At 38.7% G+C, this 26,121-nt stretch overlaps 1 protein-coding gene across 1 annotated transcript in view; it reads left to right on the top strand.

Annotated features, from left to right (window-relative positions):
- The first annotated feature begins 305 nt into the window (after positions 1-305).
- TASOR2 (transcription activation suppressor family member 2) overlaps positions 306-26,121 on the top strand; it is a 73,983-nt gene continuing 48,167 nt past the window's right edge. The window contains 2 exon segments of the mRNA XM_049101251.1: positions 306-434; positions 22,922-23,055. The gene's annotated coding sequence lies outside the window, so the exon portion shown is untranslated.

The following is a 26,121-nucleotide window of genomic DNA, read 5'->3' as shown; positions in this document are numbered from 1 at the left end:
GCCGTCGCTGAGCTCCTCGACATGTCCGCTCCGGCCGCGGCGCGTCTGGGGAAGCCTTCCTTCCTATGAGCCTGAGGAGAAAGCGCGACGCGTGGCTGACGAGCGCGGCGGAGCCTGCGGCCTGGGAGCCTGGGCGCCCCCCGGGCGGCGCTGCCGGCGCTGCGGGCTCCGGGGCCGACAGGGTCCCGCGCGCCCCTGAGACGCCCGTGCCGAGCGCGCCGGGCGTGCCCGCGGCGGCCCCGGGGGCGGGGGTCGTGAGGGCGCGCGGAGGGCTCCGTCGTGGGGTCCGTGCCGGGCGGCGGCGGGCGACCGGGGCGGAGACCGGCCGCGGTAGAGGAGGAGGCGCCTTGTGCCGAAGCCCACACCCACCGGCATGGGGAAGAAGCTGAGGGCGAGCCTCAGAGCCTCGGGGGCGGCGGCCGCACGCGACACCGGTAAGCGCGGGTGTGTGAGCGTGTGTGTGAGCGCGTGTGTGCGCGTGTGTGCGCGTGTGTGCGCGTGCGCTGGGCCCGGGGAGGGGTAAGGAGGAGCCCCCGCCTCTGAGACTGCGGCGCGGCGCGGCCGAGCTGTGCGGGGTGCGGGCGGGGGCTCCCTGCCGGGCGCTGTGTGCTGGGGGCGGGGCTCCCTGCCGGGGGCTTGTCTGCTGGGAAGGGCCTTGCTGACCCGGGGGGCTCCGTGCCGGGGGCCTTGTGCGGGGGGCCTTGCTTGCTGGGAGTTCCCTGCTGGGGCTTCCTTGCCGGGGGGCCCTCCCTCCTGGGGCCTGTCTGCCGGGAGCCTGCCCTCCGGGGTTCTCTGCCGGGGGGCCCTCCCTCCCGGGGGCTTGTCTGCTGGGGGGGGCCCTTCCCTGCCGGGGCTCCCTGCGGGGGGCTCCCTGCCGGAGGGCCGCGCCTTGCTTCGGTTCCCGGGGATGCTGTGGGCTCCTCTAGGATGATGCGTGTGGCTCCCGCTCGGCCCCGGGGCTGCGGGGCGGGGGGTTCTGACTCGCTTTCGCCGTCGCCATCCTGCTGCTGACCTGGGTCGGCCGTTCGCAGAGTCGCTGACGCTCGGCCCCCGACCTGATTGTGCGAGTCCGTGTGTGACTCGCTGGGGCCGAGCCGCGGAGTCGGGAGCGCGGCCTCCTCCCCGCGCACGCCGCGGTGGCTCCTCGGTTCGCGCCGCGCTCCTGCGCTTCGGGCGAGCTGTTGCGCCCCCTTTCCAGGCTTCCGTCTCTCTCGGGGGAAGGGGTCTGCCGCCGGGAGGGTCGTGCACACGGGGTGTGGCGGTGACGTCGGCCCGGGCGGCCCCGAGCAGCAGGTGGGGCGGACGTGGCGGGCCAACCCCAGCGCTTGTGGAGGACACCTTGAAAATCCTCTAGTTTCGCTTGTCCGTTGGAAATCCCGAAACGTAATACACCTGTCTTACCCTCTGTTTCCCTTGTGAGGTGAGGTTAGAGTGGTGAGGCCACTGTCCACTTAAGTGTGGCGCATGCACTGTGTTCCTGAAGAAGCAAAGAAGGGAGGGGGGGCGTGTCCTAGTGGGACTTGATAGGATCCGAGGTTGGTAGCAAGCCTGCCCGGGAGTTTTATAAGGAAGCAGATATTCTTGGACGGTCTGTTGAAAGACGGCCTTCCAGAACTGGAGATGGCTTGGCCGCATGTTCACCCAGTAGATAACTAACCCACGCTGAATAGAAGTGAGGAGTGACCGAGTGTGCATAATTAAGACAAAGGAGTGTTTGAAATTTTGGGTTTTCAGGATATTGGCCCTGATGCAACTGTTCTCTTTAAAAAGCCTCTCCTGGGGATCCCTGGGTGGCGCAGCGGTTTGGCGCCTGCCTTTGGCCCAGGGCGCGATCCTGGAGACCCGGGATCGAATCCCACATCAGGCTCCCGGTGCATGGAGCCTGCTTCTCCCTCCGCCTGTGTCTCTGCCTCTGTCTCTCTCTCTCTCTCTCTGTGACTATCATAAATAAAAAAAAAAATAAATAAATAAAAATAAAAAGCCTCTCCTGTAACTCCATAGTTGCTTAAATGAACCCCCAGAGTGCCTAAAAGCTTGGCTGAGGAGACAGTGTCTAATGAATGCAGTATGATACCTGCTTAGTATGATTAAGTCGGTATGGGGTCTTTATCAAATCAGCCTTTCCTTTTGCTGGATATTTATTTTCAGGTTTTCCCTTCAGTATTTCTGTAGACTTGATTCTCTATGAGGATGCTGGGTAATAACGCTGTTAAATTGCCCTCCAATATCATACTCTTTTAATATCCACTCTGAGAAAGCAAGCTTTATCTCCCTGCTAGCCAGCACTGGATGGTGACAGTATTTCCCTAACATCTTACTAATTTTCTAATAATTGAAAATAGCTTCTCATTTTAATTTTTATCTTCCTTGGGTGATAAAAAAAGTAAAACATTTTGGCTGGGTCATATCCCCCCCCCCCCCTTTTTTTAATTGGGTTCTGAATTTTCACCCATTTGCCTATTACCACACCGTTTTAATTATTGTAGCTTTGTGATATATCCTGGTACTTTCTTTTGAAAAAAGCTTTGGGCATTTTTTGCATTTTTCTTCCAGACGTTTGGTTAGAACCATCTTTCCAAGTTCTTATAGAAAATCATGTTGGGATATTGTTTGTGATTGCATTGAATTTATAGATTAATTTGAGAAGAGACATTCTTTTGAGTTTTTCCTTCTAGGAGAGTAGGTATGTTTTCTTTGTTTCTTATATTAAATTTTTTTTTGTGAAGTATACCACTTATATGTATTGTGTTGTTGTGTTTAAAGTATATCTGGGTACCTGGTTTAAGATTTTTTTTTTATTTTTATTTATTTATGATAGTCACACAGAGAGAGAGAGAGGCAGAGACACAGGCAGAGGGAGAACAGGCTCTGTGCACCGGGAGCCCGACGTGGGATTTGATCCCGGGTCTCCAGGATCGCGCCCTGGGCCAAAGGCAGGCGCCAAACTGCTGCGCCACCCAGGGATCCCTGGGTACCTGGTTTAAAAGTACATTTAAGTGCCTTAGAAGCTTTAGTGTGTACCTCTCCCCAGAAGCAATGTATTGCCACCTCCATCACCATTGTCATCCTGAATTTTGTGTTAATTATTCCCTTGCCTTTCTCTGGAGTTGTATCACTTACATATATATTTTTTTAATTGATCTCTTTGTTTACTTTTTTAGTTACTTAAACATTATGTTTTTGAGATTCATTATTGTTGAAGCATGTGCCTTTAGTTCAGCAGTTCAGAAACTTTTTGGTCTCAGGATTCCTTTTGTGATTTAAAAAAAATTTTTTTTTTCCCTTTTGTGATTTTAAAAATTAGTGGGACCCTAAAGATTTTTTGTTTATGTGGATTGTATCATTAGGTATTACTACTAATTGGTCTTAAATGTAGTAGATATGGCATCTCTTGGTGCCTCTAAAAAATAATAATAAACTTGTCACATCCTAATATAAATAACATTTTCCTGAAAAACTATTTTCCAAAAAAAATTAATGACTAGTGGCATTACATTTTCTCAAATATCTTTAACAACTTAGTTTCATGGTTGCTTCTGCATTCAGTCTGTTGCAATATATTGTTATGGTTGAAAGTATATGAAGAAAATCCAGACTCCACTGTGTGTTTAGAAAAGGGAGGAATGTTTTAATAACCTTTTAAGATAGAATTTGATGGACATCAAAGAAAAATATAATTAACAATTTCTTTAAAGGTTAGCTGCAGTGTAAAACTTGAAGCTATGTCAGTGAACTTCTCAAACTCTGTGACATGAAAACACATTGGTCTGTCTTGCATTTTGAAGGGGTCTTTCATCCACACATTGGTCATGCGGTAGACACTAGTGCTCTGAGTTCTGTAGATCTCCCAAATGATGACACATTTCAGTATAGGATAGAAAAACCCACCCAAGCACCATCACCACTTTGGGAATTACTGCTCTAAGTCCTTTGTTTTCATGGAAGTATAATGGTCTGCTATAAGAATATGTTATAAATGGGTTATATTCTTATCCGTTTTATTCTTTATTAACATACTGGTTATTTCCAACTTGGGGCTATTATAATTAGTGCTGCCATAAATGTTCTTGTTCATCCTCAAGTGCATATATACAATATTTTGCTTGCGCATACTAGTAATGAAATTGCTGGATCCATTAGGATTTCATTAGATAATGGCCAGCTCTTCCCAAATGGTAGTTCTGATTTATACTCCACTAATTTTGAATGAAACCTCCCGTTGCATCCCATTCTTTCTATGTATGGCATTGTCCAGGTTTTTAATTTTTGCTGGTCTGGTGGAAATGAAATGTTACTGTGGCTCTAAACTCCATTTCTGCAATTACATAAAAGAAGGTAAACATTTTCTTCTGTGTAGTGTTTAGTCATGTTTTTGCCACTTTTTCTGTCGGGTGCTTGTTTTATTAATATGTATGAATTTTTTTAAATGTGTTATACATGCAAGTTGATGAACTCTGTTGCCTAAAAAAGTTACTAGAATAATTTAAACAATTAAAAAAAATGTAAAGACCATATGAAGAAAAATCATTCTTTCCTATTCCTATCCCCAGTGTTTGTTTTTATAATCTGATTTGTTCTATGCTATATTTTTTTCTCCATTTATCAGTATATCCTGGAAATCTTCACAAATCAGTTTATAGGTAGCATGCTCATTCTACAGCATGAGAAAACAATTTCACATTGTGTGGCTGTACCAGTTTAACTAGTCTGTAGTAGATAGCTTCTGGTCTTTTGCTGTTGAAAACAGCACCAATTACTCTATGCACCATAGAGTAATTTTGTAGAACTGTCAGTGTGAACAGGTATTTCTGTACTAGTAATTTCCAGAGCTGTGATTACTGGTTTAAATTTAAGTGCCTTTGATACTTTGAGAAATATTGCCAAACTCCTTTTCCTTGGGATTTTGCAGGCTCACCTGCAGTGACTTTTCCTGAAGTTCCCCTCTCCCCCAACGGGATGTATTGCTAAACTTGTGTGTTTTGGTAGTTTGATAAATCAGTTTACAGATAATTATTTCTGAGTTTGGGCATCTTTTCATATATTTCGAGGCCTTTTTTTTTTTTTCTTTGAACTGTTCATATACCTTGTCCATTGCTGTTTTTTCTTGGATTGTTGAACTCTGGGAGTTTTTTTTTTTACACACTCTGAGTACTAATCTTTTGGTAGTTAAATGGGTAACAAATACCTTTTCTCTCTCTCCGTGATTTTTTTGATGAATAGAAGTTGTTAATTTTAAAGATTTTCATTTCATGTCTGTATATTTGGAATTGTTAATTGTAGATAGTTTGAAGTATAGATACAACTTAACTTTATTCTCATGTAGTAACAAGTTGTGGTAGAATTTACCATTCAGTCTGAAGTTTTGTTGGTGGCAAATTTTTGACCAGTGATTTAATTAATTTTTTTTTTTAGTGGTTACACGATTTACTTAAAATTTGAAAAAAAAATCGTCCCTATTGCTTAGATTTTTCTAGGTCTCTTTTGTCTGAATTTTTTAATATTTATAGTTAACAGTGCCCTCTTGCTATCTTTAGTGTGTGAAGCATGAGTAAATATGTCTCCTTTTTTCAGTTTTGATATTGAATATTTCTCCCTTCTCTCTGTAATGTTAATTCATCTTCTAGGTTGTCAGCTATGCTTTGTGATTTTCTCTTTAATACAATTTTTTTTTTTTTGTTCATTTGTTAAACTGTTTTTTTTTTTTTTTGTTAAACTGTTTTGAAATAGCTGTAGACTCAAGCACTTGTATGTTTTAGATGTCTCTTTTAAAGAGCATCTGTTGGCATTTTTTAATGCAGTTTTAATGCTTTCAGCTGGGATATATAGCCTATTTATACTCACTATAATTACTCTTATTTTGTGCTTTCTGATTGTCCTGGATGTTCTGTATTTCTTTTCTCTCCTGTTATTTTTTAAATACCAATTTAATATCTTTATCATTCCATCTTAGATGGTGCAAGAACCTTAGTTTAACTTCATTCAGTCCTTGCATGACTTACATGTTATCATATGTTTTAAGTTTTTAAATAATATCCTTACTGGACTGAAGGGGGTCTGTTTAGAATTATTGTTGTGTTTTACAGTCAGTGCTTATTTACATTTCCCACAATTTTTACTACTTTTCTCTATTGCTTCTTTTATCTTGTCAAATGTCAATCTAGGGCCATTTTCCTTCAGCTCAAAGCATGTCCTTTGGTATGGCTTTTTTTTGTTGTTGTTGTTGAAAGATTGACTGTTAATGAACTCTTTCCACTTTTGTTTACCTGAAAATATCTTTTTTTTTTTTTTTTTAAGATTTATATATTTATTCATGAGAGACCCAGAGAGAGGCAGGGACAGAAGCAGAGGCAGAGGTGAGAAGCAGGCTCCCTTTGGAGACCCCAGTGCAGGACTCAAGAGAATTGGAGAATTAAATCCCTTGCTTATATTCTTTGTAAGGACTCACTGCCTTCTTTTGCATGGTGAAATAGACTGCTTAGAACCTTTCAGTACACTTGCTCCCTCCGTGGTTAGAATATTTAAGACTCCCAGCTTCTGAGATTCAGTTTGACCAGTTGAAGTACCTGCTTTCCCCTGCGATTTTCCTCTACTTCTCTGTGAGCCACTGTTAGTGAACAGGCCTGTTCTTTGCCCTGGACTTTCAGGATAGGATATTTCTAGGGGTGTGAGCAATAAAGAAAAAAAAAATCACCTTTGTTATGGCGTGGATTAGATCACTTTCTCATTCATCATACGTAATCAAAAGAATCCAAAGCAGTTTTAAAAATACGATTGTTCCTGAGAAAAATTTATTCTTAGGATTTTCTTTTAAGAAGTAGTTGGATTCTGAGGATGCTAAAACAATCTTCAAAAATCGAATACTAAATCCAAAAGTCAGTATGCCACAGTTAAATGAAAGAGTCATAGTACATGGGTATATCTCATTTTACAAAATGGATATAATCCTCCAAAAAATGTTTTTTAAAAAAGCAGTTTCTCCCCTATCAGATATGCTAAATACCCAAAGTGAGTTTGCTGTTTTAAATAGTATAAAATCAACCTACATGACTCTTTATGAATTTAAGTGAATTTTGTGAGTTCAGATTTTCCTGTATGTTTTATATACGTACAAAACAACGGTGGTAATGATTCTCTAGGATCTCTTGATCAGATTTTCCTCTAGCAAATGCAGATGTGTTCAGGAAATGCAGTTGGATGTCTTCAGTAACTTTATTAAAGCAGGAGTCAAAAGTAAAGATATCCCTAAGTCAGGCCAAATACTTCATGCCCCCTCCCTCAGTTTTCTTTTTGGCAGGTTTGGTTAGGGCTGCTTGGTTTAGTGGACAAGCACCCCCATCCTGACCACAACTGCTGATACCAGCATCTCCTGGGGATATATGGAGTATTCAAAATCGTATTCAGTAGACCTTGTTTTGTAAATTATGCAACAAAGGCCCATGAAACTGTAGCTGGTGAATTTATATAGACAGTTATGGAAAAGCTTTATAGGGGCACTGATCAAGAATAATTGGGGATCACTAGTGAATAGATGTGGCTTTCGGATAAGCTCTGAGATTTGGCATCCATCATCAATACAGCATCCCGTGGGCAAGATCCTTGAAATTGAAGCTTGGAGGGCTCACTGTAAAATAACAGATATTCTAGAAAGAGGAAGACCAAGGGCAGTCTGGCTGTTCCACCTGCCTTTGAACCAGATTGCAGCTCCCGTGACCCCCTCCCTACCCGGCTCTGTGGTGGGGGTGTGGGGTCTGCACCCGCCGTGCGTGCGCGGCTCGAGGGCTGCCTTCCTCGTTGACTTTTGAAAGGTGCCGCCCCGTGCTGCCCGCGGCCACAGCACTGGCGTTTGCGGGCGGGAGGGGGCCCGACGGGCCGGCTGGGCAGGGGTGAAGCCCCCTCCCCCACGCACCATGAGGTGAGGAGGAGGAGGGGCTGGCCGCCACCGAAGCTCTGCTCCGCTCCCCGCGGCCGTCAGGTGCCCCACCTGGCCAGCGAGCTGCCTGCCTTAGCGCCGGTGCAGAGGAGACCGGGAGAAGGGTCAGGCTAGTGCTAACCTTCGGGGGACTTGAGAGAGTGGAGCTTCGGTGGGGCCGCGAGACGGTTGGAGGGTACTTACAGGTTTACCGAGCTCCTTTGCTCCTAACTCCTCACCAGATCCTGTAAGTATGATAGTGAGGAAAGGCTCGCCGAACTGCTGCAGATACAGCGTCACTTCCTAGAACTCTCCTGTGTGTGTGTAGATTTACAGTATTTTAGGTCAGCTTTTGAAATCTAGAGCAGTGATTACACATGTTTTGCCCTTAGAGCAAAGGCCCTTTGATTTCTATTCCTCCTGTGTATGATTATCTGGGCATGAAACTTCTGTACATGGCAAACCTTTTCATATTTTTAAAAAATTTCATAAAAATCATGCCTTTCTTATTCTATAGTATTTTCTTTTAACAGAGGTGCTTTGTTTCATGGATCTCCATTGTTTTTGCCTTATGGGAAATGTTATTTCTATTTGTCTTCTCTGCCTTGTCTTTATACTTAAACCTAGCTTTCTGCTACTTAGGGCTATGGGAGACCCCCCCCCCCCCAAAAAAAATAAACGTTGCTTTACTTTCCCCCAGATGTTATTTATGCTTATGTAAAATTTTAAATAAGATAAAAAGTTAGAAAAGATAATAACAAGAATTGCCTATACTTGACCCACCTAAAGATAACTTCGTATTGAATATTTCCTGTGGCACTAGGAGCTCTGCTGGACACTGAGGGACTTTGGTGCACAAGACAGAGTATGTGCCTCTATGGCTCTGACATTTAGATGGGAAAGATGCACCCCTAAAAAAGTAAATTGGTAAATAATTGCATGTCATCATAAGGAATGTTCTAAAGAGAGCATACCTACACTTTAGGTGGGGTGATCAGAGGCCTATTGGGGGGAATAATGTCTAGATTTTACTGAAGGAAGAGCGAGAGCTAAGTCATGGACGGAATAGGAGAAAACATTCCAGTCAGAAATAACAGCATGTGCAGAGGTCTGAAAAAGGGAAAGAGCCTGAATCAGAAAGACTTAGAGGTAAGTCAGGGGAAGGTGGATCAAGGTGAGTAGAGAAATGATCTGGAAAACAAAGTGATTTATTCATTACATAAATGTTTACTGAAACCTTAATATGTACTAGGCACTGTTCTAGGCATTGGGGATACAGCATGGATAAGGACAAATTCCCTGTATTCTTGAAGCTAATAAACTGGTTAGTGGGGGGATAACCAAATAAGAAGATAGTGATATGGGTGTTAGGCAAAAGAAGACCATTGTTTAAACTGTGGTGTGTGTTCTTAATGACTTTTTTGTTCTTAATGACTTTATATAGATACGTGGATTTCTCTTTTATAATCTGCATTTCTTTCCCCTAAACAATTTATATTAAGACATTTTTCTTTTTTTATCTTTATGTTTCTGCATATACCATATATTGTAAATTTGTTATATTTTTGTATAGTAATTTTAACTCAGTCTTTATCAAGAGTTAAATGAATCATTTGAATTGTGTCTTGAGTTGGAGGCACAACTCACATAAAAAGGTTATTGTAAGTTACTTTTTAAAAATGTTATTATAGAAATCTTCTTTCTTTCTTTCCAAATTTGTATTTAAATTCTATTTAACATATAGTATAATAGTGGTCTCAGGAGTAGAAATTTAATGATTCATCACTTACATATAACACCTGGTGCTTTTCGTAACAAGTGTCGTCCTTAATACCCATCACCCAACTCCAACCTACCTCCCTCCATCAACTCTCTGTTCTTTATCCTTAGAGCCTCTTATGGTTTGCTTCTCTCTCTCTCCCCCGTCTCCCTCTTCCTATATGTTCATCTGTTTTATTTCCTAAATTCCATGTATGAGTGAAATCATGTGGTATTTCTTTCTCTGACTTATTTTGCTTAGCGTAGTACAAACTAGCTTCATCCACATCATTGCAAATGGCAAGATTTCATTCTTTTTGATGGCTGAGTAAAAATCCGTTTTATACATATACCATAACTTCTTTATCTGTTTATCAGTCTATGGACACTTGGGCTCTTTCCATAATTTGGCTATTGTTGATAATGCTGCTATAAACATTGGGGGTCCGGGTGCCCCCTTTGAACCTGTATTTTTGTATCCTTTGGGTAAATACCTAGTAGTGCAGTTGATGGATTATAGGGGAGTTCTATTTTTAACTTTTTGAGGAATCTTCATACTGTTTTCCAGAGTGGCTGCACCAGTTTGCATTCCCACCAACAATGTAAGAAGGTTCCCCTTTCTCCACATTCTCACCAACACTTGTTGATTCCTGTGTTGTTAACTTCAGCCGTTCTGACAGGTGTGAGGTCATATCTCATCATGATTTTGATTTGCATTTCCCTGATAATGAGTAATATTGAGCATCTTTTCATGTCTGTTAGTGGCCATTTGGATGGCATCTTTCAAAAAGTGTTTAATCGTATCTTCTGCCTATTTCTTAACTGGATTATTTGGTTTCTGGGCATTGAGTTTGATAAGTTCTTTAGAGATTTTGGATACTAACCCTTTATCAAATAATCATTTGCAGATATCTTCTCCCATTCCATAGGCCACCTTTTAGTTTTGATGATTGTTTCCTTTGCTGTGGAGAAGTTTTTTTATCTTGATGAAGTCCCAGTAGTCTATTTTTGCTTTTGTTTCTATTGCCTCCAGGGATGTGTCTAGTAAGAAGTTCCTCGGCTGAAATCAAAGAGGTTGCTGTCTGTGTTCTCCTCTAGGATTTTGATGATTTCCTGTCTCATATTTAGGCCTTTAATCATTTTGAATTTATTTTTGTGTATGGTGTAAGAAAGTGTTCCAGTTTCATTCTTCATGTGGCTGTCCAGTTTTCCCAACACCAGTTGTTGAAGGGATGGTCTTATTTCCATAGGATATTCTTTCCTGCTTTGTCAAAGATTTGTTGACCATATAGTGTTGGGCCCATTTCTGCTCTGTTCCATTAATCTGTGTGTCTGTTTTTGTGCCAGTACTATATTGTCTTGCTGACTACAGCTTTGTAATATAGCTTGATGCCTGGAATTGTGATGCCTCTAACTTTTTCTTTTTCAGGATTACTTTAGCTATTCAGGCTTTTGTGTTTCTATACAGATTTTAGGATTATTTGTTCTAGTTCTGAAAAATGCTGTTGGTATTTTGATGGGGATTGTGTTAGATGTGTGGGTTGCTTTGGGTAGTATAGACATTTTAACAGTTTGTTTTTCCAATTCATGAGCATGGAATTTTTTCCTGTTTCTTTGTGTCTTCTTCAGTTTCTTTTGCAAGTGTTCTATAGTTTTCGGAGTATGTCTTTTACCTCTTTGGTTAGGTTTATACTTAGGACTTTTTTTGATACTATTGTAAATGGGATTGATTCCTTTATTTCTCTTTATGCTGTTTCATTATTTGTGTATAGAAATGCAACAGATTTATGTACATTGATTTTATATCCTGCGACTTTGCTGAATTCATGTATTAGTTCTAACAATTTTTTGATGGAGTCTTTCAGTTTTTCTACAGAGTATCATGTTGTCTGCAAATAGTGAAAGTTTGACTTCTTCCTTGGCGATTTGGAAGCCTTTTATTCCTTTTTGTTGTCTGATTGCTAAGCCTAAGATTTCCAGTATTGTGTTAAATAGTAAAGGTGAATGTGGACATCCCTGTCTTCTTTCTGACTGTGGAAGAAAAGCTATCAGTTTATTCCTACTGAGAGTAATATTAGCTGTGGATCTTTCTTATATGGTTTTTATGTGGTTGAGGTATATTCCATCTATACCTACTTTGTTGAGGGTTTTTATCAAGAATGGATGCTGTATTTTTGTCATGCTTTTTCTGCATCTTTTGAGAGAATCATAAGGTTCTTGTTCTCTCTTTTATGATTTGCAAATAATGAACCACTCCTGCAGCCCAGGAATAAATCTTACTTGATTGTGGTGAATAATTTGTTAAATGTACTGTTAGGTTTGATTTTTCTAGTATCTTGAGAATCCATGTTCATGAGGGATATTGACCTGTAATTTTCCTTTTTAGTGGGGTCTTTGGTTTTGGACTCAAGGTAATGCTGGCTTTGTAGAATGAGTTTAGAAGTTTTCCTTCTATTTCTATTTTTTGGAACAGTTTGAGAAGAAAGGTATTAAATTGTCTTTAAATGTCTGGTAGAGGGCCTCCTGTGTGGCTCAGCGGTTGAGCATCTGCCTTCAGCTCAGGGTGTGGCATGGTCCGGGAGTACCGGGATCGAGTCCCACAACGGGCTCCACTTGAGGAGCCTGCTTCTCCCTCTGCCTGTTTCTCTGCCTCTTTCTCTGTGTCTCTCATGAACAAATAAATCTTTAAAAAAAAAAAAATGAAATTCCCTGGGGAAGCCACCCTGGGACTTTTGTTTGTTGGGAAATTTTTTATTATTGATTCAATTTCTTTGCTGGCTATGGGTTTGTTCAAATTTTCTATTTTTTTCTGTATTAGTTTTTATGTTTCAAGGAATTTGTCCATTTCTTCCAGATTGCCCAGTTTGTTGGCATATAATTTTTCGTAATATTTTCTTAAAATTGTATTTCTATGGTGTTGGTTGAGCTCTCTCCTTTCATTCATGATTTTATTTGGGTCCTTTCTCTTCTCTTTTTGATAAGCCTGGCTAGGGGGTTATCAATTTATTAATTCTTTCAAAGAACCAGTTATTAAGTTTTGTTGATCTGTTCTACTATTTTTGTTGTTGTTTCTATATCATTTATTTCTGCTCAAATCTTTATCATTTCCCTTTGCCTACCAACTTTAAGCTTTATTTGCTGTTCCTTTTCTAGCTTCTCAAGGTGTAACGTTAGGTTGTGTATTTGAGACTTTTCTTGGTTCTTGAGGTAGGCTTGTATTGCAATAGACTTCCCTCTTGGGAACTGCCTTTGCTGCATCCCAAAGGTTTGGACTGTCATATTTTCATCTTCTTCCATGTATTTTATTATTTTTCTTTAATTTGCTGGTTAATCCATTCATTCTTTATTAGGATGTTCTTTAATCTCCATGTATCTATGGTCTTTACCAAATTTTCTCGTGATTGACTTCCAAGTTTCATAGCATTGTGGTCTGAAAATATGAATGGTATGATCTCAGTCTTTTTGTGCTTGTTGAGGGCTGATTTATGACCCAGTATGTGGTCTGTTCTGGAGAATGTTCCCTGTGCACTCAAGAAGAATGTGTATTCTGTTGCTTTACCATGAAATGTTCTGAATGTATCTGTCCCAGTGTGTTTCAAAGCTGTTGTTTGCTTTTCAATTTTCAACTTAGGTGATCTGTCCATTACTGTAAGTGGGGTGTTAAAATCCCGCACTATTACTGTATTATTATCAGTGAATTTCTTTATATTTGTTAATGATATTGATACATTTGGGTGCTCCCAAGTTGGGGACATAAATATTTATAATAGTTAAATCTTCTTGATGGATAGACTCCTTAATTATTATGATATTCTTTTTCATCTTGTTATGTTTGTAATCTAGTTTGTCTGATATAAGTATGGCTACTCTGCTTTCTTTTGATGTGGTAGGATATTTTCCTATGTTTTTAAATGAACAGTTTTTATTTGGGAGCATCTTTGTGTTTTACATTAAGTATGGCAAAAGTTATGCATAAATTTTAAAAAATACTCTGCAGCAACAAATATTTACACACTATAAGGCTTCATAATATAGACAGGTATATAGTAACTTTATTTTGACAGTCTGACATTTGGCTCTCCTACCTCATCCCACTCTCCAGCAGCCCCTCTGTGACTGTTTTACTTTCACCTGTTAATGTAGGTAGTTAAATTCATGGGTATCCTATTTATTGAACCAATTCTTAACAGTCCTATAATGAATCTGAATTGATCTGGTTTATTTGAATATCTTGAGAAATTCTCTTTGCCAGTGGATATATTTTAGGATTTTAGTATCAATATTCATATGAGAGATAAGCCTTTAATTTCCTTTCTTATGTTTTCTTTGTCAGATTTTATATTGCATTTGGCTGCCCTCATAGGGCTTGGTTTATTAGGGAATTAAAATTAATGGAGTAATTATAAATACATAGTTATGAATCATGACAAGTACTCTAAAAGAAAGGAACGGTGCTTTGAGAGAAATATCATTGAAGATCTTGAGATTATACTTTTTAGGTGTTTGAGGACATGCCTATTGAGTATATATGCACTAAAAGATAATTCTTTTTAAATGAAATACTTACTGAAGATTTAATATGTACTTAGGTCTGTGATAAATAAGTAAAATGAAGTCTTCATAATTATAAAGGTTGAAAAATACAGGTAATAGTAGCTACCAGAGTTAGAGGCTATATTCCACATTTTTTTAAATGAAGAAATTAAGGCTTAGTTTATAGATAGACACTTCTAGTTTAGTATCCAATAGTACACACTCTCTGGAAATCCCACTGAAGTTGTAGTAAAAGAATAAAGATCTAAATCAACAAAAAGAGAATGGGAAATTAGTTGCCAGGTGAAGTCATCTTTGAGGAAACTAGAAAGAAGATGGTTCAGTGATAAGTGACTACAGATTAGAGGACGCTAAAGGCTGAAGAGCGGTAAGCCGACAAGAAGCAAGCTGCTTCCACCAGGCAGTCTGGCAGCAGTTGGGGATTTGGAAGTACAAAGTACTTCTCAAGGCAAGATTATAGGATGGAGTGGAAATGGAATGATTAAGTGATAATTTTTTGTAGTTTTGATGCTCCAAATTCCCTTCTCTACTGCTTGCATCCAGACAACTGCCTAACCGTCTTCTACCAGATGGAGGACTGAAAGTTTACCTGCAGGAGACGATTGTACTCAGGGGGCAAGCTGACTGCTGAAGTGTGGCAAAGCACCTAAACAAAAATGAGGATGAAGTCGAAGTCAACATACCGAACAGTGAAGCCAGAGCTATCTTTCTATTAGCAATAATCATGCCTTAACCTCATTGGCTACGATACTGCCACTTTACAAAGCTCAGAGCTGTCTTTCTGTAGGACTCTCAGAACTCATAGTCAAGCTTATACTCCCCTAAACAAGATGTTAAAGGATTCTTTTCTGGGGACACATCAACCCATGGCAAAATATTCAACAGATACAGACTTTGGGAGTTTGTCTGGTCAAACCGCTGCATCGCCATCAGATCATGGGAGAGAGGGCTGCTGGTTGAGAGGCATCATTCATGCATCAGACTTTGCATTGGCTTTAAATGCCTCGCGTGTCAGCACAAATGGACAGCCAAGGATAACCAGTCATTTGGTAGAAGTCTCTAACATAAAAGAAACCAAATAGGAGTAAACAAGTATGAAATCAAAGAAGCTTGGTGTAAATAGATTTACTGCAGGTAATAGAAGAAACTTAAGCCAAATAATACTATGGTACCTTTAGAAAGAAAAGAAATGATGTCCCTGAAAGAAGAGGTTCTGTTTTTTAAAAAAGAGAAATTATTCAGAAAATAGAAAAGATCTCTGGGAGAGCAGGAAAAAATACATAAGGATTGAATAATAAAGCTGAAGAACTCTCCCCTAAAATAAAATAGCCATGAGAATTAGAAAATAAGAGTAAATAAGAAAAGTAGAGGATCAGTCAAAGAAGTCTTTTGTCTTATGCAGTGGGGGGAAACCATCATTTAAGTCCCAGAATTGGAAGAGGTGAGCTTCTGGGTTGAACAGGTCTTCTGTCTGGTGCCTTGAAGAAGAAAACACGCACTGTTGGTGAGAATGTAAAATGGTGCAGTCACTTTGGAAAACAGTCTGGCAGTTCTCCAAATGGTTAAACATAGATTGACTATATCATCCAGCCATTCTTGTAGGAATATATTCAGGAGAATTGAAAAAAATGTCCACACAAAAACTTATACGTGAACGTTTATAGCAGCGTTATATACGTAATAGCCAGAGTGAAAATAGCCCAAATGTTCATCAGTTGATGATTGGTTAAAAGAAAATGTGATATATCTGTAAAATATCATTTGGCCCTAAATGAGCCAGTGAGACAAAATGTGAGCGAAGTACCTGCTATCATATGGATGAACCTTGAAAACATAATGCATGAAAGAAGCCAGACAGAAAAGGACGACTTATTGTTATGATTCCATTTCTTTCTTTCTTTTTTTTTTTTTTTTTTATGATTCCATTTCTATAAGATGGCCCAGTATAGGCAAATCTGTAGAGATGGAAAGTAAATTAGTGGTTGCCTAGGCACGGGGATAGGGCATAGTGAAGGGTGAGGATGGTGGCTAAGGGATACAGGGTTTCTTTTTGGGGTGATGAAATGGTCTACAATTGATAATAGTGATGGTTGCACAGGCCTGAAGAAACTAAAGCCATTGATTGTACACTTTTAAATTGGTGAATTGTAACTATGTAATGTAAACTATATCTCAATAAAGGATTAAAAAATAAAAATAAATGAAGCACAGAAGTTATGAAGACCACAAAGCAGAATTATAAGAATTTGAGGAAGAGACAACCAGACCACAGGAGAATGTGAAATGGGCACCAGGAGAACAGAAAAGAAAAGGAAGAAAAAGATTAAACCATTCAGAAACAGTTAATTAGGCGTGTGGGACAGCAGGCGCCATGGCAAAAGATAAAAAGATTAGATGCGAAATGTTGTGATGTTTATTTTACTATGATTCTTATAGTGTAAAACAAAGCCAAACATGAGAAAAGTGAATAAAAGCAAGCATGGATGTCTCTAAAAAGTAAATACGAAAACAGTAATATAGAAGACCGTCAAAAGAGATCCAAAATACAAATGCAAACTTGGAGCCCTCAAAGAAGAAAATCAAAACCAGATATCTTAAGGTATAACTCAAGATGTTTCCTTTAAAAAAAAATTTCTTTTTAAGTCTATCTGTTGTAAAGATGCACCATGTTCTAAGGAAAACTGGCCCAGTACTGAGACATATTGGACTGACAAAAGATCTTAAGGAAAAGAAAATCAGCTTGATGGCAGAACAGAAACAGTGTGCCAGACAGTAGGCTCAGGGTTTGAACTCACAATCCTGAGATCAAGAAGAGCTGAGATCAGTAGTCGGACATTTAACCAGCTGAGCCACCCAGACACCCCGATTTTTTTATCAGAGAAGTAATCTTGATTTTTCTTGCTCTGTATTCCTTTAGTATTCCTTCCTTATTTCCTTTGAATTTACTGTTTCTCTGTTTTCTAAATTCTCAATTTGACGCTAATTTATGATTGATTTTCCAGTGTTTTTCTTTAATATTTACATTTGAATTTAATGGTTTTTGCTCTTCTTAGCTCTGCCTATGAGTGGGCATCATGGCCACCACCCTCAGGCCTCTGGTGAAGCCCAAGATCATTAAAAAGAGTACCAAGAAGTTTATCTAGCACCAGTCAGGCCAATATGTCAAAATTAAGCACAACTGGTGGAAACCCAGAGGCATTGACAGTAGAGTGCACAGAAGATTCAGGGGCAGATCTTGATGCCCAACATTGGTTAGAGGAGCAACAAGAAAACAACACGTATTACCCAGTGGCTTCCGGAAGTTCCTAGTCCACAGCGTTAAGGAGCTTGAAGTGCTGCTGATGCGCAACAAATCTTATTCTGCAGAGATTGTTCATGGTGTCTCCTCCAGGAACCACAAAGCCACTGTGGAAAGAGCAGCCCAGCTGGCCATCAGAGTCACCAATCCCAAAGCCGGGCTGTGCAGGGAAGAAAATGAAGAGACGGCTTATTTGCACGTCATATTTGTATTAATAAAACCATAAAACTACCAAAAAATAAATTTAATGGTTTTCTTATAGGTATTTTTTTTCTTATAAACATTTTATATGTGTCTGTGTAGACACATTCACTGTCATTCAGTTCAACCACTTTAAATTTCATTATAATTTAACTTTTGAGTGATTTATAAGTAGGGGTTTGGATTTTTTTTTTTTTTTTTTAAACACAGGGCTCTTGAGAGTACTTTTTTATGATCACATTGTAATTTTACTAGATCTTGGTACATTGTATTCTATACTCTATCAATATTTAGTGCCAAACACATTTTAAGTACATTTGGGTAAGTGAATTTAGGTAAATGTGTGCACCCTGTAATGAACACACCGATAAAAATAGAGGTTATGTCTGTCACCCCAGAAAGTTCCTTTGTACCTACCTCACTTGCAGGCAGTTTGCTTATTCCTACCCTGGCAACTGCTGGTAGGATTTTTATCAGTATAGATTGGTTTTGCCAATCCTAAAACTCTGTGTGTGTGTGTGTGTGTGTGTGTGTGTGTGTGTGTAATCTTACAGTGTGTACTTTTTTATGTCTGATTTCTCTCGTCCAGTTAATGTTTTGAGATACATGCAAGCATCAGTAGTTTTTTTTATTGCTGAGTAGTAGTATATTGTATGAATAGATCATAGTTTATACATTCACCTGTCATGAACACGTAGTTTCCAATTTTAGCTTACTGATAATAGTGCTGCCCTGAAGGTTCATAGTCACTTGAACTATAAAATAAGTGTATGTTTCACTTTAAAAGAAACTAACAAAACTATTTTCCCAGTTAGCTATATAGCTTTATATTCCTACCAGGAATGTATGAGAGTTCCAGAGTTTTCTCATCCTTGCCAACACTTAATATTTTCTGTCTTTTTAATTTTAGCTGTTCTAGTGGGCAAGTATTACCTCCCTGATAACTAATAACATTGACTATTTCACCATGTACTTACTTGCCATTAGTATGTCCTTTGTATTATGTTTAAGAGTTCTTTGTATATTCTGGATGCAAGTCCTTCATAGATATTTTTCTTAATGATGTCTTTTGGAGCTCAGAAGGTTTGAATTTTCATGAACTCTAGTATATCAGTTTTTATTTTGTGGTAACTGATTTTTGTTCCATAAGAAATCTTCACCTGCCCCATGGTCAGGGTTTTTTTCCTGTGATCTTTTTCTAGAAACTATGGTTTGGCCTCTTAATGTTTATGTCTGTAACTCATTTCTAGTTATGGTTTGAGGTAGGAGTTGAGGTTCATGATTTCTTTCTGTTTTGATTGTTATAGCACCATTTGTTGTAAAGCTGTTCTTTTCCTCTTTTTTATATTGGCAGTGTTGCTGAAAATGAACTTTCATGCTCTTCTACTCATCTTTACATCAACACCACAGTCTCAACTACGATTGCTTTGTAGTAATTTTTTTTTAAAGTTTTGATTGATTTATTCATAAGAGACAGAGAGAGGCAGAGACAGAAGCAGGCTCCCTGTGGGGAGCCTAATGCGGGACTCCATCCTAGGACCCTGGATCACACACCCTGAGTCAAAGGCAGATGCTCAACCACTGAGCCACCCAGGTGCCCACCTTGTGGTAATTCTTGGGTGGTGAGTCCTTTAAGTTTGTTCTTTTCTTAAAAACTGCTGTTCTCTATCTTTGGATGCAAGTTTTAGAGTCAGGTCATCAGCTTCTACAAACTAGGAGTGTGGGGAACATTTACACATCAGTGTACTGTCCTATATCGTCATTTCCCAGCCACGTCATGGAGCTCTCTAGTTATTGGAGAGCACAAGTCCAGACTGAAGCTGGATGGCATAGTGTTCGACAAAGGATGTTGCCAGAAACACTTGATGTCTCTGTTCAAAGGAGATTTTGGGTCTCTAGGATAATTTTAGCTTGAATAATGATTGGTAACTGAAAATTAGGCAGCGACAATTTGAAAATGAGTAAAATGAAACATCCTAGAAGAAAGGATATATATATATATATTTTTTTTTTTTTGGAAGAAAGGATATTAACTACCCAGTGTAGTTAGTACATACAGTTTAGTGAAACATTGAATACTGACAGAGCAAAACTAGTGCTGTGAGTTGATATGGGTATTTTATTTAGAAACATGGAGTTATACCAGAAGATACAGCTAAAGTTGATAGTGGTCGCCCAAGAGGAATGGAAATAGAGGCTCCCTGTGAGGGTGGGGACAGTAATTGATAGCCTAGTGGTATGTAGCTTTCTATTTAGTGTATGTGCTTTGTTGGAATTTGTTTTAAAAAATAAGAGGAAGAAAGGTTAAGTGGCTTTCTCAAAGTCACAAAGCTAGAAAGACCTCCGTTCAAACTCCTGTCTTGCCAAGTTCTTCTAATGACCAAGTCTGTGCCCATAATCACTCGTTCTCCCTCCCTTGAGTCTGAAGAGGACCTTGTCCTGAACGAAACACAATCCTGAAATAATGACCTAAATGTCAAAGACTACTCTTTTCAGGTGGACACACAGTTCTGGTTTTTTCCCTGTATTCCATAGCTCCAGCCCAAAACCATACATATCCCAGGACTACAGTAAATATCTGTGAGTCACTAGTGAAGAATGATTAATGCAGGGTGGAAAATCTTAAGTCATCAGAGAAGTTAGATTTGGGGGGTGGCTTTAAACATGAGGACAACTTAGACGTGAAGGGGGAGGAATGTGAATATCAGACTCTGGCACTAGTGAGGAAAATTACATCAAGAGTGCTCTACATCGGGCAATTTTCCTTCGTGTGTGGGAGAGAGACTTAGCCAGTAGGTGGGAATCAAAGGCTTTAAATATCCTTATATTTTAGGTTTCGAGTTTTCACAGAAGTTATATTAGCTTTTGTGATTTCTTACTAATAAATACTTAGTAGGATAAATGTCTACGCATAGTAAATAAAAGAGAAATTCAATAAATTATCTAGCACAGTACACAATATCTCATACACAACAGACCTTGAGGAAGGCAGTTTGCAAAGTCACAGTGTTAGAACTGAAAGGAGGAGGCAGCTGGGTGGTTCACTTGGTTGAGCATCTGCCATTGGCTCAGGGTGTGATCCCAGGGTCCTGGTATTGAGTGCTTCTCCCTCTGCCTGTGTCTCTGCCTCTTCTCTCTCTGTCTTTCATGAATAAATAAATAAAATCTTTAAAAAAAAAAAAAAACTGAAAGGAGCCTTAGATAATTCCAACTAAATGAGACCTTAGAAAGTTCATAGAAAAAAAAAAAAAAAGAAAGAAAGTTCATAGTGTTTTTTCAGTTGCCAACAAAAGTGGTTTAAATAATAAAGAACATTTATTATTTCACATCTCAAAAGACTCAGGCAGGGCAGCTCCAGGTGAATTTGTTGAATAGTTCAAGGACTTTCAGTGATGGAGATTCTGTATCTTTTGTTCTACCCCCCATGTTTTGGCTGATCAGTCTCATCTTGGTTGTAAGGAATTCTAGGCAACAAACACATCTTAAGAGAAGGCCAGGGGCCCCTGGGTGGCTCAGTCAGTTAAGTGTCTGCCTTCAGCTCAGGTCATGATCCCAGGGTCCTGGGATAGAGCCCCAGGGCCCAGCTCCTTGCTCAGCAGGGAGACAAGGGAGACGGCTTCTCCCTCTCCTTCTGCCCCTCCCCTTGCTTAGGTGTATGCGCCCTTTCTTTCTCAAATAAAATCTTTAAATTAAAAAAAAAAGACAAGGCCATGAGGCGAGGAGATGGAGACAGGGAGAGTGCATCTTTTCTTCTAGTACTTTTTGTAAGAAAGCTTTCCCAGAGTTCTCTCTGCTGATGACCATTTACATCACATTGGCCAGAGACCATAATGAGCTTAAATTCTCTGTCTCTGTCTCTCTCTCTCTCTCTGTCTTTCACACACACACACACACACACACACACACACACACACACACATATACACAGAGCATACCTCCCAAGCCTCTCCTAATGCATGGGATCACCCAGTACCTAAACAAAATTATGGTTTAGGGGGATAGAAAGAAAATGGAGCATGATTGCTGGGAAAGCAGTCAACAGTGTTCTCACACTAATGTCTCATAAGTTAGTGGTCGGCCTATATGAGACTCCTGGTCTTCTGATTCCAATTTAATTTTTCCCTCTTGACATAAGTAACCTATTTGCTTAACAAATGAATATCATCAATATTGCTACTTTTTCTACAGAATCTTGAATATATCCACACCATCCTGCCTCAAATCCGTTTTGAAAAAAGGCTTACTATTCTAAAACTAGACACGCTAATTTTTTGTGTAAAGTGTATTGGATTCTTCAAATAAACTACTGGTTCATTATATGTATAATATTTCTACCTCTGCTCCTAATGTGCCTAGAAAACATACAGGCTAGCCCCCATTTTTGGTTCCTTTATTTGAGTACCTCCTGAGATTTCAAGTGTCCATGCCTCTGAAACTTCTTGACATTTCCTCGTCTTAATGAAATCCCTATTATAAATCCACTGCATGGTGTTCTAGATTCTACCACACATTATAGTACTGGTTTCTGTGTAGGTTTGTCTTCCTTTTCTACTCTAAGCTTTCATTGTAGCAATGGTTTCTCATTTGTCTTGATGAATCCAGGGTACAGCATGCTACTGTATGTGTAATAATTTTGTTTAAAGAATGGCTGGGTCGAGGGTGCCTCTGGCTCAGTCAGTTGAACCTCTCACTCTTGATTTCGGGATTGTGGGATTGAGTCTCTAGTCGGGCTCTGTACTTGGTTGGTGGAGAGTCTCTGAGGATTCACTTCCTCTCCTTCTGCCCCTCCCCTCATCTCTTTCTCTAAAATAAATAAATCTTAAAAAAAATGGATGGGTCATATACTAATTTGGAAGTGGGGAGGGATTTTGTGTTCTATTTGATTTTGTTATTTTCAACCAGTGGAACATGGATGTGGTTCTGTAATCTCTACTTTTTATTTTGAGGCAAAAGTGATTCCTATAAGCATAACTTATCTGTAACAAATTTTCTTTGGAACTTGAAGGAAAAGCATTTAATTTTGTGTGTTACTGCTTATAGAATGAATTTAGCGTTAGCCCTGGAGAGTTGTCAAAGGAGGTAAACATTACAAAATTGTACCTAATATAAATTAGATGTTCAGTAGACATTTATTTGTATGGTAGATATGCTAAAAATAGAACTATTCACTTTATGATTTAATTTTTCTTTTCTCATTTTAGCATTTATGATATTAACAGAGAACAGGACTATGTCACGAATTCTGGGGGTATACTTGGTGAAAATGAATTAAGACCACCCTCCCAGCTACATTGTCTCTTAGAGAAGACCGAGCCAGGGTTCATATCAGAAAAGAGTGGGTATTAAACCAAATGCTATGAGTTATTATTAATGAATCCAAAGTAGAATAGAACAGTACAATTTGAAAATTTCTAATTTAGATCATGTAAAATGAAAGGACTTTTAAAAATTTTTTTAATTTCTAGTGATTACAAATTTTATTAATCAAAAATCATTAATCTAAAATTAATAGGTAAAAAAATAAAAATAAAATAAAATTAATAGGTGATTAAATTTTTGAATTGCATCAGAAAAGATTCAAGGGAAATTGTCACATTTCTCTATTTGAATTTCTTTGAAATTATGATTCATTTTACTTGATTTTGAATTTAGATATTTTAAATACTAGAAGTAGTACATGCTTATGTAAGAGAAACCTAACTTGTAATAATATGTATAAGGTAAAAAGTATAAGTTCACCTTTATCCACTTCCATTTCAATAACCACTGGTTTAGACACTTACCAATTTGGTTTCCCATTTTTCTAGATCTTTTTCTATAAACTTTGAAACACATAATTTTTTTTAACCAAAATGACATTATTTGTTATTTACTTATTAGTATAGTAGACATCTTTATATCTCAGTATATACAGACTTTTTTGTTTGTTTGTTTTGATTTACTTGGTTTTTTAATGTAGTAGTTGTAAGGTGTTTCCTTATTGATGGCACTTTAGGTTATCCCCAGTGATTTTGCTGTTAAAGATGTTGGTGCATGGGGTAGCCTTGTGCATGCATATCTCCTGTACTCTCGTGCTAGATTCCCAGAAATGGCATGGTTATTAGGTATGCATATTTAAGTTTTTATTAGGTCCTGCCAAATTGTGCTGTAAAAAAAGTTGTATTTATCTTAAACTGGCAATCCCTTAAGGTCTTAAAAATAAAGGTAATACATTTTAGGATTAGATAATTAAGGAATGGGCTCTTCAACAACTATCAGATGCCTATTAAGACCAAATATGGAGGCATCAACGGCAATAATGGAGGTAGGTTGTAGTCCATTTTTAGGACATACTAATAAGGGCCCTTAGTGACAGATACTGTTGGGTTCTGAGTGTTTCTGTCATCGATGAGTGCTGTTGCATAATGCACAAACAGGAGATGTGGTCATGAAAGTCGTGGGGAGATGTAGAAGTGGCTAATTTTTGTTAGAAATATTATGACACCTAAGTTGTTGGCATTAGTTGATCTCATAATTTGCTTTCAGACCAGATGCTTACAGATTGGAAAACAGATACATGTGTCATAGCATCAGAGATTGGTTTATAATTTTCTGATCCCTCTTATTAGAAGTTAAAAAGAGAAACAGGTGTCCAAAGCAGACATTCCGTATCTCTGATGGATTTTGAGAAAGGAGGAGATTAACACAGGGTACTTTGAACATAATCCAGTTTATGTCAAGCTTTACTTAACTTTTAAGACTGAATCCACTAGGGCAGCCCAGGTGGCTCAGCGGTTTAGCGCCACCTTTAGTCCAGTGCGTGATCCTGGAGACCAGGGATTGAGTCCCACATCAGACTCCTGCATGGGCCTGCTTCTTCTCCCTCTACCTGTGTCTCTGCCTCTCTCTGTCTCTATGAATAAATAAATAAAATAAAATAAAATAAAATAAAATAAATAAAATAAAATAAAATAAAATAAAAGACTGAATCCACGAATAACAAAAAATGTGCCCAAAGCGAGGTACTATTGGAAAGAATATGAATTCCGTTTCTAGTATCATTGTGATTGAACTTGAATTTTCCCGTGTGCTCTCTACTGGTCACTTAAGCCCTTATGAACATTCTTTCACTTTACAGACAGGTACTTTTTTAGCTTGTTTAAGGGTTTCTCTGTAGAATAATTCCATTTCTTCATTCTCTTAATGTTCTGATAACCTGGAATGTTTAAATGAAGCATGCATTTGTTCAGCAAAAATGCGGCCATTTATTTAGTGCTCGTACTGTTTTGTACACTAGTTTGCTCTTAAATGATAGTACATTGTGTAAGAAGAGATAATGTCAAATAATATCTTGATAAAATGTTCCTCTGTCTCCTTAGTTATAGAGCAGGAAACTTGTGCTTTCTTGAGGGTATAACCAGGATCATTTTTTTATGAAATCATGAAAGATTCAAGATTTACTGTGGATTTCTAACAGTTTTGTTTGGACGTGCTTTTCCTTCTGCTAACTGAAGTGATTATTTGCATAAATGTTGCAAATAATCAAATATTGCTATTTGGATAATGCTGACCTAAAGGGGAAGCATTTTTAACCATATGTAGTTTTAGGAATAAAAATATCTTAGCACAAATCACTTCCTACTGTTTATTTTAAACGATTATCTCTATTCATAGTTTTACTGAGACCAATATTCCTCCTATTACTGAGACCATTGATTAATAAAGTGTTCTCTGACCACATGAATTTGGGAACACTGTGTTGGATGGGTTGTTTTTGTTTGCTTTTCAAATTGCACTGTTTTTCACAGTTTTTTTATTGTATATGTTGACCCTCAAAAATGTGGATATATGTAGTATTTGGTACTTCTGAAAGTTAAAACCTGTGTCTTCACTTTAACATCTTGTGATATTTAAGAGTTGATAATCATAGAACATTCATTTCCAAAGCTCTGACAACTTTTATTTCTTTCATTGTGAGCAACCTGTTTCTCAAATATTGAGCCTCAGAGTTTACTTAGATTTTTTAAATATTATTTTGCCTTTTTACAAATATTAAATACAAGGTTTCCCTAATTAGGATTTTTAGAGGAATCTGGATTTGCATTTGGGCTAGCAGTGCAGCTTATTTGTAAGACGGAGTCACAAATGCTTTGGCTTCCTAGTTTGTTTTGAGTAACGTAACTAAAGAGAGCCATCATTTTAATTGTTTTCCCTGTTGTTTTGCTATTTGAAACTCTTTAGAATATCCATATTTTTAAAGTATTCATATACTGATACTGAAGGAAAAAGTAAAACTGAGAAAAAGTAAAACAATTGGCTATGGATCAGATGTATGAACTTCAGGATATTCTTAAATATTTCATCCTCTTTCTTGATACTTTAGTCTTTGATTTTTGATAGTAGGAAGTTTTGTTTATTAAAG

Source organism: Canis lupus, chromosome 2, assembly GCF_003254725.2.
Source record: "Canis lupus dingo isolate Sandy chromosome 2, ASM325472v2, whole genome shotgun sequence".
Taxonomy (NCBI): Eukaryota; Metazoa; Chordata; class Mammalia; order Carnivora; family Canidae; genus Canis; species Canis lupus.
Note: the sequence above shows the minus strand (reverse complement) of the source record. Positions and strands in the feature narration are given on the sequence as shown.